Consider the following 16,217-nt stretch of genomic DNA (forward strand, 5'->3'; position numbering starts at 1 on the left):
AGCTATAAAGGTAAGGTAAAGTCCCCTGGTGTAAGCACCAAGTCATAACGGACTCCTCGGGGGACGTCATATTGTGATGTTTTCTTGGCAGACTATTTTTGCGGGGTGGTTTGCCATTGCCTTCCCCAGTCATCTTCTACCCCCCAGCAAGCTGGGTACTCATTTTACTGACCTCGGAAGGATGGAAGAGTCAAGCTTGATATATATAAAAACACCACTAAAAACGCACTCAAAAATGCTTCAAAATGCAGACTTTTTCTCTTGTGTATTTGAAACAATATACAAAAGCACAGTGTGTGAGCCTAATATGCTTCAAAAACAGTATCAACACTGCCCTGTGTGAATCTGACCATACTGAAGCCTACATTCAAAGTAATTACTCATAACAGAAGATAAAATTAGCACGTTAACTGTTTTCTTTTTGCCATTCTCGCATGGTGCCAGTTATTACTGCTAGCTAAGATCTACCGTACATTAACTATGGGGTAAAATCCCTGGAGCACCCATCATCAGATTACACAATTTGCTCTTCTAGGTTTTTGAAAACCATCATGAAACATGTCCATGGAAATATATAAATACAATGACTCAAACCTAAAACAATCAAGCATGAAAGGTTAAAATTGCCGATGACTTCACAAAGAATTCTTTATTCTTTATGATGATGACACACAGAATATCCCCCAGAGATCTGGATCGAGCAAAGAAAAATACAGCTAAATTCTATGTATGGCTATGAATAGTGTTGAATGAACACAACCTGCTTGAGTCGAATATTGCTAAAAGTTCAGTTCAAAACAAACCCAAATTGAGATTTTAGCAATGTTCTACCTGTAAGGCCTTAGTCACACGGGTGTTTTTTCCCGCGATTTGCGGATCGCATGATGGATGCGCATCCGCAAATCGCGTGATCTGGGCCGAAAAATCTCCCGAAAAAACTGCTCCTAGCCGCGTTTCATTAGAAACGGGCCGGAGCTGTCCAGCGTATTGAATTCAATGGAGACGGCAATACAGCCGGCTCCATTGAAAGCAATGGGCTGCGGGCGATCTCACGATGAATTTTCGGGAAGGGCTTAAAAATATAAGCCCTTCCCTGAAATTCATCCAGAAATGTGTAAAAAAAAAAATATATATATATACTCACCTGGTCCCGACAGACGGAGATCAGCCGCGGCCGGCCGGCAGTTCTCCTGAACTGCTGTGAGTAGTATTCAGCAGCCGGGGCTTTTAAATCCCCACCTGCTGAATGAGCTGCCTCTAATTGGTCACAGCCCTGACCAATCAGAGGCAGCTCTCACTCACCCATTCATGAATTCATGAATGGGTGAGTGAGTGCTGCCTCTGATTGGCTCAGCGCAGGGACCAATCAGGGTCAGCTCTCAGCTGTCATTCAGCTGAGAGCTGCCCCTGATTGGTCCCTGCGCTGAGCCAATAAGAGGCAGCACTCACTCACCCATTCATAAATTCATGAATGGGTGAGTGAGAGCTGCCTCTGATTGGTCAGGGCTATGACCAATTAGAGGCAGTTCATTCAGCAGGCGGGGATTTAAAAGCCCCGGCTGCTGAATACTACTCACAGCAGTTCAGAAGTGCCGGCCGGCCGCGGCTGAACTCCGTCTGCCGGGACCAGGTGAGTATATATTTTTTTGGGTTTTTACACATTTCTGGATGAATTTCAGGGAAGGGCTTATATTTTTAAGCCCTTCCCGAAAATTCATCGTGTGATTGCCGGCAGCCCATTGCTTTCAATGGAGCCGGCTGTATTGCCGACTCCATTGAATTCAATGGGCAAACATCATTCTTCTCTGCCACAGCTGTTATAGCTGTGGCAGAGAAGAATGATTTGTCTACTATATGTTCTCAATGGGGTCGGCGCTGCTGCCGCCGGCCCCATTGAGCGCATATAGAGAAGAGAACAGGAATCGCAGATCGCAGATAGGTGCGATCTGCGATTTCTGTTCTATAATTTATCGGATGAGCGCATAAAAAGCGCTCATGTGTCCGATACCATTGCAAAGCAATGGTTCTCTAAGATCGCAGATTGCATGCGCAGGTCGCACGGAAAATCGCCCATGTGACCGAGGTCTAACAGAGTACTACTGGTTCTGTTCACTCAACACTAATCCTGAACACTGGTATATAACACTGTCTAAGAGCCATAAAATGCCTATATAACACTCAACGAGTGTTATATAGGGCTTTTACGGCACCTAGATAGTGCTATACACCAATTTTAGGGATTGTGGTGAATGCCTGGTTCGTCTCGAACTAATTCGGCCTGAACCAAACTTTTTGCAAAAGTTTACTGAACTTTTCAAAAGTTTGCTCATCACTAGCTATGAATGAGGACAGTTGACTAAGGAGGGCATACACACAGAAATCTTTGGAGCCAGTGAGTAACTATTCAATTGTTCTAGCAGGGACTTGTAGATCAAACAAGATTTATTTGACTTCTACTAATTATTGGCTATTTACATCTTTTTAAGCACTAGTGACTAGAGATGAGCGAGCACCAAAATGCTCGGGTGCTCGTTACTCGGGACGAAATTATCGCGATGCTCGAGGGTTCGTTTCGAGTAACGAACCCCATTGAAGTCAATGGGCGACCTGAGCATTTTTGTATTTCGCCGATGCTCGCTAAGGTTTTCATGTGTGAAAATCTGGGCAATTCAAGAAAGTGATGGGAACGACACAGCAACGGATAGGGCAGGCGAGGGGCTACATGTTGGGCTGCATCTCAAGTTCACAGGTCCCACTATTAAGCCACAATACCGGCAAGAGTGCCCCCCCCCCCCTCCCAACAACTTTTACTTCTGAAAAGCCCTAATTAGCAATGGATACCTTAGCTAAGCACCACACTACCTCCAACACAGCACAATCACTGCCTGCATGACACTCCGCTGCCACTTCTCCTGGGTTACATGCTGCCCAACCCCCCCGCACGACCCAGTGTCCACAGCGCACACAAAAGTGTCCCTGCGCAGCCTTCAGCTGCCCTCATGCCACACCACCCTCATGTCTATTTATAAGTGCGTCTGCCATGACGAGGAACCGCAGGCACACACTGCAGAGGGTTGGCACGGCTAGGCAGCGACCCTCTTTAAAAGGGGCGGGGCGATAGCCCACAATGCTGTACAGAAGCAATGAGAAATATAATCCTGTGCCACCGCCATCAGGAGCTGCACACGTGGGCATAGCAATGGGGAACCTATGTGCCACACACTATTCATTCTGTCAAGGTGTCTGCATGCCCCAGTCAGACCGCGGTTTTTAATTCATAGACACAGGCAGGTACAACTCCCTATTGTGAAGTCCCTGTGGACCCACAGCATGGGTGGGTGCCAGGAAGCCACCGGCGGTACATAAAAATATCCCATTGCATTGCCCAACACAGCTGAGGTAGTAATGTTGTGCTTAATGCAGGTGGGCTTCGGCCCATACTGCATGCCCCAGTCTGACTGGGGTTCTTTAGAAGTGGAAACAGATGCATTTACAAGTCCCTGTGGACCGACAGCATGGGTGGCTCCCTGGAACCCACCAGCGGTACATAAAAATATCCCATTGCATTGCCCAACACAGCTGAGGTAGTAATGTCGTGCTTAATGCAGGTGGGTTTCGGCCCACACTGCATGCCCCAGTCTGACTGGGGTTCTTTAGAAATGGAAACAGATGCATTTATAATTCCCTGTGGACCCACAGCATGGGTGGGTGCCAGGAAGCCACCGGCGGTACATAAAAATATCCCATTGCATTGCCCAACACAGCTGAGGTAGTAATGTCGTGCTTAATACAGGTGGGCTTCGGCCCACACTGCATGCCCCAGTCAGACTGGGGTTCTTTAGAAGTGGAAACAGATGCATTTATAATTCCCTGTGGACCCACAGCATGGGTGGCTCCCTGGAACCCACCAGCGGTACATAAAAATATCCCATTGCATTGCCCAACACAGCTGAGGTAGTAATGTCGTGCTTAATGCAGGTGGGTTTCGGCCCACACTGCATGCCCCAGTCTGACTGGGGTTCTTTAGAAATGGAAACAGATGCATTTATAATTCCCTGTGGACCCACAGCATGGGTGGGTGCCAGGAAGCCACCGGCGGTACATAAAAATATCCCATTGCATTGCCCAACACAGCTGAGGTAGTAATGTCGTGCTTAATACAGGTGGGCTTCGGCCCACACTGCATGCCCCAGTCAGACTGGGGTTCTTTAGAAGTGGAAACAGATGCATTTATAATTCCCTGTGGACCCACAGCATGGGTGGCTCCCTGGAACCCACCGGCGGTACATAAAAATATCCCATTGCATTGCCCAACACAGCTGAGGTAGTAATGTCGTGCTTAATGCAGGTGGGCTTCGGCCCACACTGCATGCCCCAGTCTGACTGGTAATATGTACCTTAACAGTAACCTCGTTGGTGGTAATGTGGTGGTGACTGCGGACCTGGTAGCGCGGTTTTATGTAGTTGGTTTTCGGAATGTGGCCAGGATTAAGTGGGCCGTGGCGGGGGGATGGTGGTGGTGCTCTCTTGTTGTGTCGTTAAAGGTGAAATTCTTGGACTGCCACCAGATGGACCAATGCAAAGGTATTTGCCAAGAATGTTTTCATTGTTGGAGGAGGAGGGGGATGTTTTGGAGGCACTATGTGTCCTCTACACGTGTCCGTGGTTATATGCACCTTAACAGTAACAGCGTTGGTGGGAAATGGCCTCGCCGCCATCATGTCTTTGTGAAGCCTCTGTTTCCACAACCCAGTGACATACCATTAGCAGCGGTATAGGCAGAGCCCACAATTATTAACATTTCAGCGGTAGCATTAGGGACAGGCCCCACTAACATATCACTAGCAGCAGTTTAGGGAGATAACAGTCTCTTTCACATTTCAGTAGCTGCAGTATAGACAAGGCCCCAGTTACATTTATGTAGCTAAAGTGTAGGCCAACCCCACACACCTTTCTGTACCATGAGTGCAGGCGAAGAACATAGAAATTACTATGATTACACTGTAGGTGAGGGCCCCAAAAAATTGGTGTACCAACAGTACTAATGTACCTCAGAAAAAATTGGCCATGCCCAACCAAGATGGCAGGTGAAACCCATTAATCGCTTTGGTTAATGTGGCTTAAGTGGTAACTAGGCCTGGAGGCAGCCCAGTTTAACGAAAAATTGGTTCAAGTTAAAGTTTCAACGCTTTTAAGAGCATTGAAACGTATAAAAATTGTTTAGAAAAATTATATGAGAGAGCCTTGTGGCCCTAAGAAAAATTGCCCGTTCGGCGTGATTACGTGAGGTTTCAGGAGGAGGAGCAGGAGGAGGAGGAGGAATATTATACACAGATTGATGAAGCAGAAATGTCCCCGTTTTGGATGGTGAGAGAGAACGATGCTTCCATCCGCGGGTGCAGCCTACGTATTGCTTAGGTATCGCTGCTGTCCGCTGGTGGAGAAGAGAAGTCTGGGGAAATCCAGGCTTTGTTCATCTTGATGAGTGTAAGCCTGTCGGCACTGTCGGTTGACAGGTGGGTACGCTTATCCGTGATGATTCCCCCAGCCACACTAAACACACTCTCTGACAAGACGCTAGCCGCAGGACAAGCAAGCACCTCCAGGGCATACAGCGCGAGTTCAGGCCACGTGTCCAGCTTCAACACCCAGTAGTTGTAGGGGGCAGAGGCGTCACCGAGGACGGTGCTGCAATCGGCTACGTACTCCCTCACCATCCTTTTACAGTGCTCCCGTCAACTCAGCCTTGACTGGGGACCGGTGACACAGTCTTGCTGGGGAGCCATAAAGCTGGCAAAGGCCTTGGAGAATGTTCCCCTGCCTGCGCTGTACATGCTGCCTGATCTCTGCGCCTCCCCTGCTACCTGGCCCTCGGAACTGCGCCTTCTGCCACTAGCGCTGTCGGATGGGAAGTTTACCATCAGTTTGTCCACCAGCGCCCTGTGGTATAGCATCATTCTCGAACCCCTTTCCTCTTCGGGAATGAGAGTGCAAAGGCTCTCCTTATACCGTGGATCAAGCAGTGTGTACACCCAGTAATCCATAGTGGCCAGAATGCGTGTAACGCGGGGGTCACGAGAAAGGCATCCTAACATGAAGTCAGCCATGTGTGCCAGGGTACCTGTACGCAACACATGGCTGTCCTCACTTGGAAGATCACTTTCAGGATCCTCCTCCTCCTCCTCCTCAGGCCATACACGCTGAAAGGATGACAGGCAAGCAGCATCTGTCCCCTCACTAGTGGGCCAAGCTGTCTCTTCCCCCTCCTCCTCATGCTCCTCCCCCTCCTCCTCAACGCGCTGAGATATAGACATGAGGTTGCTCTGACTATCCAGCGACATACTGTCTTCCCCCGCCTCCGTTTCTGATTCCAAAGCGTCTGCCTTTATGCTTTGCAGGGAACTTCTCAAGATGCATAGCAGAGGAATAGTGACGCTAATGATTGCAGCATCCCCGCTCACCATCTGGGTAGACTCCTCAAATTTTCCAAGGACCTGGCAGATGGCTGCCAACCAGGCCCACTCTTCTGTAAATAATTGAGGCTGACTCCCACTGCGCCGCCCATGTTGGAGTTGGTATTCCACTATAGCTCTACACTGCTCATAGAGTCTGGCCAACATGTGGAGCGTAGAGTTCCACTGTGTGGGCACGTCGCACAGCAGTCGGTGCACTGGCAGATTAAACCGATGTTGCAGGGTCCGCAGGGTGGCAGCGTGCGTGTGTGATTTGCGGAAATGTGCGCAGAGCTGGCGCACCTTTCCGAGCAGGTATGACAAGTGGGGGTAGCTTTTCAGAAAGCGCTGAACCACCAAATTAAAGACATGGGCCAGGCATGGCACGTGCGTGAGGCTGCCGAGCTGCAGAGCCGCCACCAGGTTACGGCCGTTGTCACACATGACCATGCCCGGTTGGAGGCTCAGCGGCGCAAGCCAGCGGTCGGTCTGCTCTGTCAGACCCTGCAGCAGTTCGTGGGCCGTGTGCCTCTTATCTCCTAAGCTGAGTAGTTTCAGCACGGCCTGCTGACGCTTGCCCACCGCTGTGCTGCCACGCCGCGTGACACCGACTGCTGGCGACGTGCTGCTGCTGCTGACACATCTTGATTGCGAGACAGAGGTTGCGTAGGAGGAGGAGGAGGGTGGTTTAGTGGAGGAAGCATACACCCCCGCAGATACCACCACCGAGCTGGGGCACGCAATTCTGGGGGTGGGTAGGACGTGAGCGGTCCCAGGCTCTGACTCTGTCCCAGCCTCCACTAAATTCACCCAATGTGCCGTTAGGGAGATATAGTGGCCCTGCCCACCTGTGCTTGTCCACGTGTCTGTTGTTAAGTGGACTTTGGCAGTAACCGCGTTGGTGAGGGCGCGTACAATGTTGCGGGAGACGTGGTCGTGCAGGCCTGGGACGGCACATCGGGAAAAGTAGTGGCGACTGGGAACCGAGTAGCGCGGGGCCGCCGCCGCCATCATGCTTTTGAAAGCCTCCGTTTCCACAAGCCTATACGGCAGCATCTCTAGGCTGATCCATTTTGCAATGTGCACGTTTAACGCTTGAGCGTGCGGGTGCGTGGCGTCGTACTTGCGCTTGCGCTCAAACTGTGGCACTAGCGACGTCTGGACGCTACGCTGAGAGACATTGCTGGATGGGGCCGAGGACAGCGGAGGTGAGGGTGTGGGTGCAGGCCTGGAGACGGTAGTGCCTGTGTCCTCAGAGGGGGGTTGGATCTCAGTGGCAGGTTGGGGCACAGGGGGAGAGGCAGTGGTGCAAACCGGAGGCGGTGAACGGGCATCGTCCCACCTTGTGGGGTGCTTGGCCATCATATGCCTGCGCATGTTGTTGGTGGTGCCTCCCCAGCTGATCTTGGCGCGACAAAGGTTGCACACCACTGTTCGTCGGTCGTCAGGCGTCTCTGTGAAAAACTGCCACACCGTAGAGCACCTTGACCTCTGCAGGGTGGCATGGCGCGAGGGGGCGCTTTGGGAAACAGTTGGTGGATTATTCGGTCTGGCCCTGCCTCTACCCCTGGGCACCGCACTGGCTCGGCCTGTGCCCACACCCTGACTTGGGCCTCCGCGTCCTCGCCCGCGTCCACGTCCTATAGGCCTACCCCTACCCCTCAGCATGGTGTATTACCAGTGATTTGATTTCCCAGGCAGGAAATAAATTGGCGCAAGCCTGCTGTTAAACGTAGCTGGCTGCGTATGATTTTTGTTTACGTTCTGCACCCACCACACACGTACCCAGAACGCTGAGGACTGTCAGAGGCAGGCCAAATAGAATGTTTCCCTTTTTTTGTTAAAGAAAAGGCCCACTGCTTATATTCAATCAATAATATATGTCTTCTGGCCCTGCAAATGTGTCACAGAACTGCAGGGTTGCAGAGTTATTAACTACAGCAGAGCGGTGATTTTTCCCAGGCAGGAAATAAATTGGCGCAAGCCTGCTGTTAAACGTAGCTGGCTGCGTATGATTTCTGTTTACGTTCTGCACCCACCACACACGTACCCAGAACGCTGAGGACTGTCAGAGGCAGGCCAAATAGAATGTTTCCCTTTTTTTTTAAAGAAAAGGCCCACTGACTATATTCAATCAATAATATATGTCTTCTGGCCCTGCCTACACAATTCTGTCCCTGTAGTATTACTGCAGGGCGCAATGCTCTGCACAGCCGATTTAAAAAAAAAAAAAAAATGCAACACTGCTAACAGCAGCCTGCACAGTTCTGAACACGGTTAAATGTGGCCCTAAGAAGGACCGTTGGGGTTCTTGAAGCCTACACTCACTCCTAACACTCTCCCTGCCTAACCACCACTTCTGTCCCTGTAGTATTACTGCAGGGCGCAATGCTCTGCACAGCCGATTTTGAAAAAAAAAAAAAAAAGCAACACTGCTAACAGCAGCCTCCACACAGATAGATGTGGCCCTAAGAAGGACCGTTGGGGTTCTTGAAGCCTACACTCACTACTAACACTCTCCCTACAGCAGCTCCGGCACCAGCAGCACTGTCCCTCAGCTAACTCACAAGGCATCTGAGGCGAGCCGCGGGAGGGGCCGACTTTTATACTCGGGTGACATCTGATCTCCCCAGCCACTCACAGCAGGGGGGTGGTATAGGGCTTGAACGTCACAGGGGGAAGTTGTAATGCCTTCCCTGTCTTTCAATTGGCCAGAAAAGCGCGCTAACGTCTCAGAGAGGAAACTGAAAGTAACCCGAACATCACGTGGTACTCGTTAAGAGTAACAAGCATCCCGAACACGCTAATATTCGCCCGAGCATCAAGCTCGGACGAGTACGTTCGCTCATCTCTACTTGTGACTTATAACATTTCTATGACTTCATTGTTCTGAACACCATAGACACCATTTAAAGAATTGGCAGGATTTATCAAGAGTGGAGTGTCATACAAGTGCATGCTTCTTAATAAATTTGGCGCATCTTGGGTTGTCCTAAAGACAGAAAAATGGAGGAAGGTGTGGACAGCTGGCAACATAGCAGGACATATCTACAGCTAGCTTCGTGGTGGGGCAATTAACTTGAGATAAACCTGTACAATTGCAGGGTTTTAACCTACAAAAGCTACACCCCTTTTTGGAATCTGCAATTATGCCACCTTGCCCGGCTTATCCTGGAACCTCCAGGCTCCGTTAGCCTTCCAACACATGGCCTGCTGCAGCACAAGACTAAGAAGATTCACCTTAATGGCAGACTACAGGCAATATCCCAGCTGGAGAATACCAGTTTGCACCTGAACCTCCATTGAGCTTTGTACTTTACAGCAGCACTTCAGCAGTATTGTTACACAGCCCAAAACTCTATAACTGCCGTCTTCCTATTGCATTTTGCGTAGCTACACAGACCAAACTGAAAGCTACAACTCCTATTTAAATGTATCTGCCTGTAGTCAGGCCGAGGCTGGACCCTGAGGTGGGCAACAAAAGACAGAAAATGTGATCTATGCCTGCTGTGAGCATATGAAAAAAATACACTATCTTCTGTGTTTCTAGTTATTAAGGGTGTTGGAAAAATACAGACCATTTCGCTTCAGAAGTTACTGCACCCAACTTTAAAATTTGTATATGCAACAATTTTTTTGTACAGCTTACACCAAAATACTCAAAAATACATTTATAAATGTGGACAATGTAGACATTTTAGGCAGGTGTAGAAAAATTGCTGCAAGTGCAAAGTAAGGCCGGCTGTCCACGGGCGTTGCGAAGTCCCGCGGCAGAACTCCGCCGTGGGAGCCGCCGCCCGGGAGCAGGAGACGCACACGAATCTCCACTGGTCAGCCTTATCTAAAACATAGGCTGACCGCGGAGAATCGCAAAAATTCTCCGCTCATGGACACGGGGCTGGCGCTTTCCATAGCAACGCTATAGAAAGCTTCAGTCTGCTTGCGTGATTCTCCGGTGATTTACCGCCAGCGAATGCACAGTCGTGGACAGGGGGCCTAAGACTTAAAAAAAAAAAACAATTTAAGGCATCTAATTGACTTAAGATTTATTCTGCAGTAGAACAACGACCCCAAACATACAACCAATGTCATTAGGAACTATCTACAGCATAAAGAAGAACAAGGAGTCCTGGAAGTAATGACATGGCCCCACAGAGCTCTGATCTCAACATCATCCAGTCTGTCTGGGATTATATGAAGAGACAGGAGGATCTGAACAAGTCTATATCCACAGAAGATCTGTGTTAGTTCTATCAGATGTTCCGAACAACCTCCCTGTCCAATTCCTTCAAAAACTGTGTGCAAGTGTACCTAGAAGAATTGATACCGTTTTGAAGACAAAGTGGTCACACCAAATACTGATCGAATTTCTGTTTCTATTTTGTTCACACACTTTGCATAAGATTAATGGACCAAAAACTATTAACACTTCTATTTTTGAAAGATTTCTTACTTCTTACTCATTTTTTCCCACACCTGCCTAAAGTTTTGCCCTTTACTATATATCTATCCATTTCACAATTACTACATTTCAGTTGCCTTCAGCTGCATGTCAACGACTACTAGAAACCACAATAGTGACTGTAGACCTTGAGTGGCATATACAGCTATATAGTCAATCAGAGACATCTGCACCTTAATGTACTATGTCAGTCAATGCCCCAATTCTAGCTACTTTCGTAAATCAGGAAAACTATGATAAACTGGGCTATAGGTCTTACAAAGATAAGGGAGCATTGCAAAACATGGAACTGCTAGATGACATAAAAAGCGAAATATAATAGCTAAAATGAAGGGTTTCTCTCACAACAGACATTTATGATATGTCAAGCAGATATATATGTCAAAATGCTGGAGGTCCAGCAGCTGGAAGTTTGCATAACTCGTATTAAATATAATGAAAAGGGAGCACACGTGCAAGGTTACCTCTCTACTGAGAACAGGGTAAGGGGGGAAGGGCAGCTGCCAGACCACCTTCTCATTTTTTTTTTAATGAACTACATAATTGTTCTAAATATACAATAGAAATTTAGCTATGAATTTTAGAAGAATTGATAAAAATAAATGTAAAATGGGCAAAATAAAAAGGTGCAATATATTTGTTGAAACATACATTCCACCACTGTATCTTTTAAGCAGAGTCACCAAATTGTATGTGTGTAATAAAAATGTCTAGTAAAACAACAAAAAAGTAGCAAACTGTAAAAATCCCTGCATAGTATCATGCTTGAATGAGTAAATGAGAAGAGGGCAGTAGAGTCATGTGAAAATACATCTTTATGACACATTATAAGGAGAAGAAGCTTGCATTACATAATCTACCCGGCATGTGCCCAGACGCTGGGCTGGATTGCATCACGGTGCCTAGCAGGTCACACATGTAATCAATAATCTACCATCTGCTCTTCAGCCAGGAATGACTGTTTATGTCCTTCTCTTACGCCATCCATTGCTTCAAACAACATTGATTTCACTGTAAAATTTCAAAGGCTGAATGTAGCCAAATTTATTCTGAGATGATCGTATCTGGAAAATCCAAATACTGCAGAAAGCAAATGAAAAGTTGTGTTTTTCTTATTCCTTAAAGGCGCTATCCCATTAAAATGAGTTATCTTCTATCAGCAGCTGATCAATGGGGGTTCAACTGCTGGGACCATAACTGATCATAAGAAGGAAAGTCCTAAAGGTCTCCGAATAAATGGAGTGTTGGTCAAACATGCCCACCGCCGCTCCATTCATTTCCAAGGGATTGTTGGAGTTTGCCAAGTTCAAGCATTGAACTATCTCTAGCTGTCTCATTGAAATGTGTGGAGCGCATGCCTGACTGCTTCTCCATTAATCCAGGGACCTTCTCATGATTGGTGTGGGCCCCAGTGTAGTGGTCCTGACTAGAATGATTAGGTTGACTGCACGAGGGATAGTATAACTAACATCTGTCACAGCGTATCGCACCCCAATCAGGTCAGTCACACAATTAAAAGGCTATGAGATGCACTGCAGCAGGTCTCTGCTCTCTGGTGTACTGTACGTACCTCCAAATAAAGTCCAAAGACTCAGGAGAAGAAACACCTAGGGCTCAGTCAGACAGGCGTTTTCTGCTGTGCATTTACTTGCGTGAAGCGCATGCAGCAAAACAGTCGCGTGACCGAAGCAGGCATCACAGTTCAAAAATCGCACTTGGATGCGTTAAAAATTCGCACATAAAGTGCCGTGCCATCACTCTCCGCTGCTGCGGCTGTGACAGCTGCAGCAGGGGATTTCTTGGTTGTGAAACTCCTGGAGGCTGTAACATCCAGGGGTTTCACCTTGTGGTCAATGGGGCCGAGGGCAGCAGCGTGGGCCCCATTGACAACGTACAGAGAAGATCGCGATCCTCTGCCATAGCTAAGACAGCTGTGGCCGAGGATTTCTTCATCCCCACGGGGAGTCTCCTCATCACTAAACATTGTGACAGCACTGTCACAGTGTTCAGTGACAAGGGGACTCCCCGCGGGGATGGAGAATTTCCCAGCCACAGCTGTCACAGCTGTGGCACAGAAGCGCGATGTTCTCCCATTGCTTTCAATGGGGCCGGCACTTCTGCAGCCCCATTGAAAGCAATGGGGTGCTGGCAACCCCTGCAGTGATTATCAGGCAAGGGCTTTAAATATAAACCTTTCCCAGAAAATCATCCCCAGAATGTGTAAAAAAAATATATATACTCACCTCTCCGTCGTTGAATTCAATAAATGGCTGAGTGCTGACTCTGATTGGTCACAGCGCTCAGCCAATCAGAGGCAGCCCTTTCAGCTGACGGGAATTTTAAATTCTACTTCTGAGTAGTTTAGGAGGACAAGTGGATAGACATGCCTGAGCCCCAGCAGTGGCGGAGAGGTGAGTATGTATATATATATATATATATATATATATATATATATATATATATTTTATTTTTTATTTTTTTACACATTCTAGGGATGATTGCACATTTTTGGTCACAATGTCTACAAAAATAATTGTAATAAAAGGTGATCAAAAAGTCACGAACTCTCACGAACTCCAAAATGGTACCAATAGAAACTAAAGGACGTCCCACAAATAACAAGCTCTCACACAACCGTATCAACGGAAAAATAACAAAGTTATGGCTGTCAGAAGATGGCGGCAGAAAATAACTATTTTTTCCAAATATATTTTATTGTTTAAAAATAGTACAGTAAAAGTAAAACTATATAAATTTTGTATCATCGTAATCATACTGTCCCGCAGAATAAACTTATCATGTCATTTTTGCTGCAGTGTATACACTGTAGAAACAAGACCCCTCCAAATTTGGTGGAATTGCGTTTTTTTCCAATTCACTCCAAAAATGATGTGGTACATTAAATGCTACCATTCAAAAATACCACTCATCCCGCAAAAACAAGCCCTCATGTAGCTATGTAAATGGAAAAGTAAAAAGTTATGATTTTTTGAAAGTCAGAAGGAAAAAACGAAAAAAAGGCCTGTGTCTTTAAGGCCGCCTTCACACGGGCGTCAAAATCGCTCGATTTTCTTGTGATGCGACAGTGCTACAAATCACATGTATATGAAGCCCATGCTTCTCAATGGTTGTTTCACATGAGCAATGTTTTGTAGCCTGTGACATTGAGAGAATACAAAATCGTGACATGATCTATACAGCCATAATTTTCGATGTTTTGTAGCCCATGTTTTCCAATAGAGCCTTCCTTTGTGTTGCAATGCATTGCACGAAAATTGTAAAAGCCCTAACATAAGCCCTATGTGCATCCAAAAAAAAAGAAAAAAATACATCACCTAAGAGGCTATGTCTGGCCACTGCGCATCTCCCAAAGCTCCCCCACACTTGTTTGAAGTTCTCCAGCAGAGCTTCCTGGTCAGGAGTTTGAAAGTCCCTGCCTTCAGGAAGCGCTGGCTGTAATTGGTTCTTGAGCGCCGCGGCTCAGCCAATCAGAGCCAGCGCTTGATGAACCAATCACAGCCATTGGTTCATTGAGCGCTGGCTTTGATTGGCTGAGCCTCGGCACTTGAGAACCAATCACAGCCAGCACTTCCTGGAGGCGGGGATTTTGAATCTTCAGACCATTAAGCTCTGCTGGAGAACTTCAAGCAAGTCTGCCGGAGCTTCAGGAAAGACGTGCGTGGAGCTGACAACACCTCATAGATGATGTTTTATTTTTGTTTTTTAAATACTGGCAGGACTTCATTTTGGGATGAGGCTTATATTTCAAGCCCCCATCCCCCCAAAATCCTGGCAAAAGTGCACTAAAAAGTTGCGCGACTTTGTAGCAACACAAAATTGCGATATCGCTGTAAGAAAGAGCCTTGATATTGCACAAAACACAGGTGCAATATTGCTGCGATTTTCTCTCGGTGATATTGCGTCACCCATATGGAAGTGGCCTAACGGGTTAAAGTGTAGCAGTACAACATCTAGAAAATGAAGACACATCCCTCCTCGGATCTGTCCTTGACCTTCATACTGCACTACAGTGCCTGCTTCATCATGGCCCTGGAGTGTCTGTAGCCTCTGTGGGGAGCCTTTTCATCAGTTAACCCAATACAGTGAGCCAGACCAGAGAGCCACTATGTAACAGACGTTCCTGCTCTGGTGGACTCGTCGTCTATGCATGACATGGTTAGCAATTCATACAACCTTGGTGGCTCCAGGAGTTGAAGCTATGGCAATTAACTTATCGCCATAGCAGTAGTCTTTGGGAAAGAGTTGTCTTTATGAGACAACTCTTTTGCATTGGGTCCTGTCCCAGAATTATTATTTTCAATCTTTTTATTTGACGTGCTTAAATGTGTTGGCAAAGGTTTATTGGGTTGAATAATCTTACTTAGGCTAGTATCAAACAGTTGAAATATGACCACATTTTAACATCCCTTATGCAGGCACTCAGGGATTCTAATGAAGCAAACTTAGATCACCTTAAGGAGAGCCACGGGCAGTCCAGATCTGAAAATAGCTCGCTTTATTATAGCTATATAAGTAGAAGTGTCCAATACAATTGCCAAGACCTCCCTCCCCCAATGTAGTACCAGAGTTTACTGCTGAAGTCCCTTGACTTTAAGACATCCAGTGCTTTTCATTGTAATTACCTCTGTTGGGGTTCCTCAAAAATCCCACACTTTATATATTTACCTTTATATCCTCATAGGTATGCTTTAACGTTTAACAATTCATTGTGATCTCTCATGCAGTTCCCCTGTAATGGCTTTTCCAGGTTATGTATCGTAATTGATTAGTTTTCAGTGTGATCAGACCAGAGAAACTAAAGAGCGGGTGGTATCTGAGGTGTGCAGCTGAAAATCAGTGAGCCAACCTTTATTATAGTGAATGGGAATGTTCCTGCTTTTGAAAACATAATGGGGGGTATTTATATTCAGGGGAATTTTTTATGCCAGCTTTCTGGCAGCTTTTTTTTGCCTTCTCTTATTTAACCATTTCAGGACTGTAAGGGATTCAATCGAATTTATGGGCAGTTTTAAACTATGAGACAAACATGTCCCTTGGTCCTCAAAGGATTAAATATGCAACATATTGATTAAATGTTTCCCAACCTTGATAAATTGGTCTCACATTTAAATACGTATAACTATATGGAATCACTTTGTAGGCCACCCATCTACTGGAGTGAGACTGCAAAAAATTGAGCAACTTTTTAAAAAGTCGAATGTCACAGATGTCTCTAAAAACCTCATTCTACTCAAACCCTTTTCTAGACACTATTGAACGCCAGTCCTGTTTTGATGCAAATG

Source organism: Eleutherodactylus coqui, chromosome 12 (assembly GCF_035609145.1).
Source record: "Eleutherodactylus coqui strain aEleCoq1 chromosome 12, aEleCoq1.hap1, whole genome shotgun sequence".
In the NCBI taxonomy this organism is placed as follows: domain Eukaryota; kingdom Metazoa; phylum Chordata; class Amphibia; order Anura; family Eleutherodactylidae; genus Eleutherodactylus; species Eleutherodactylus coqui.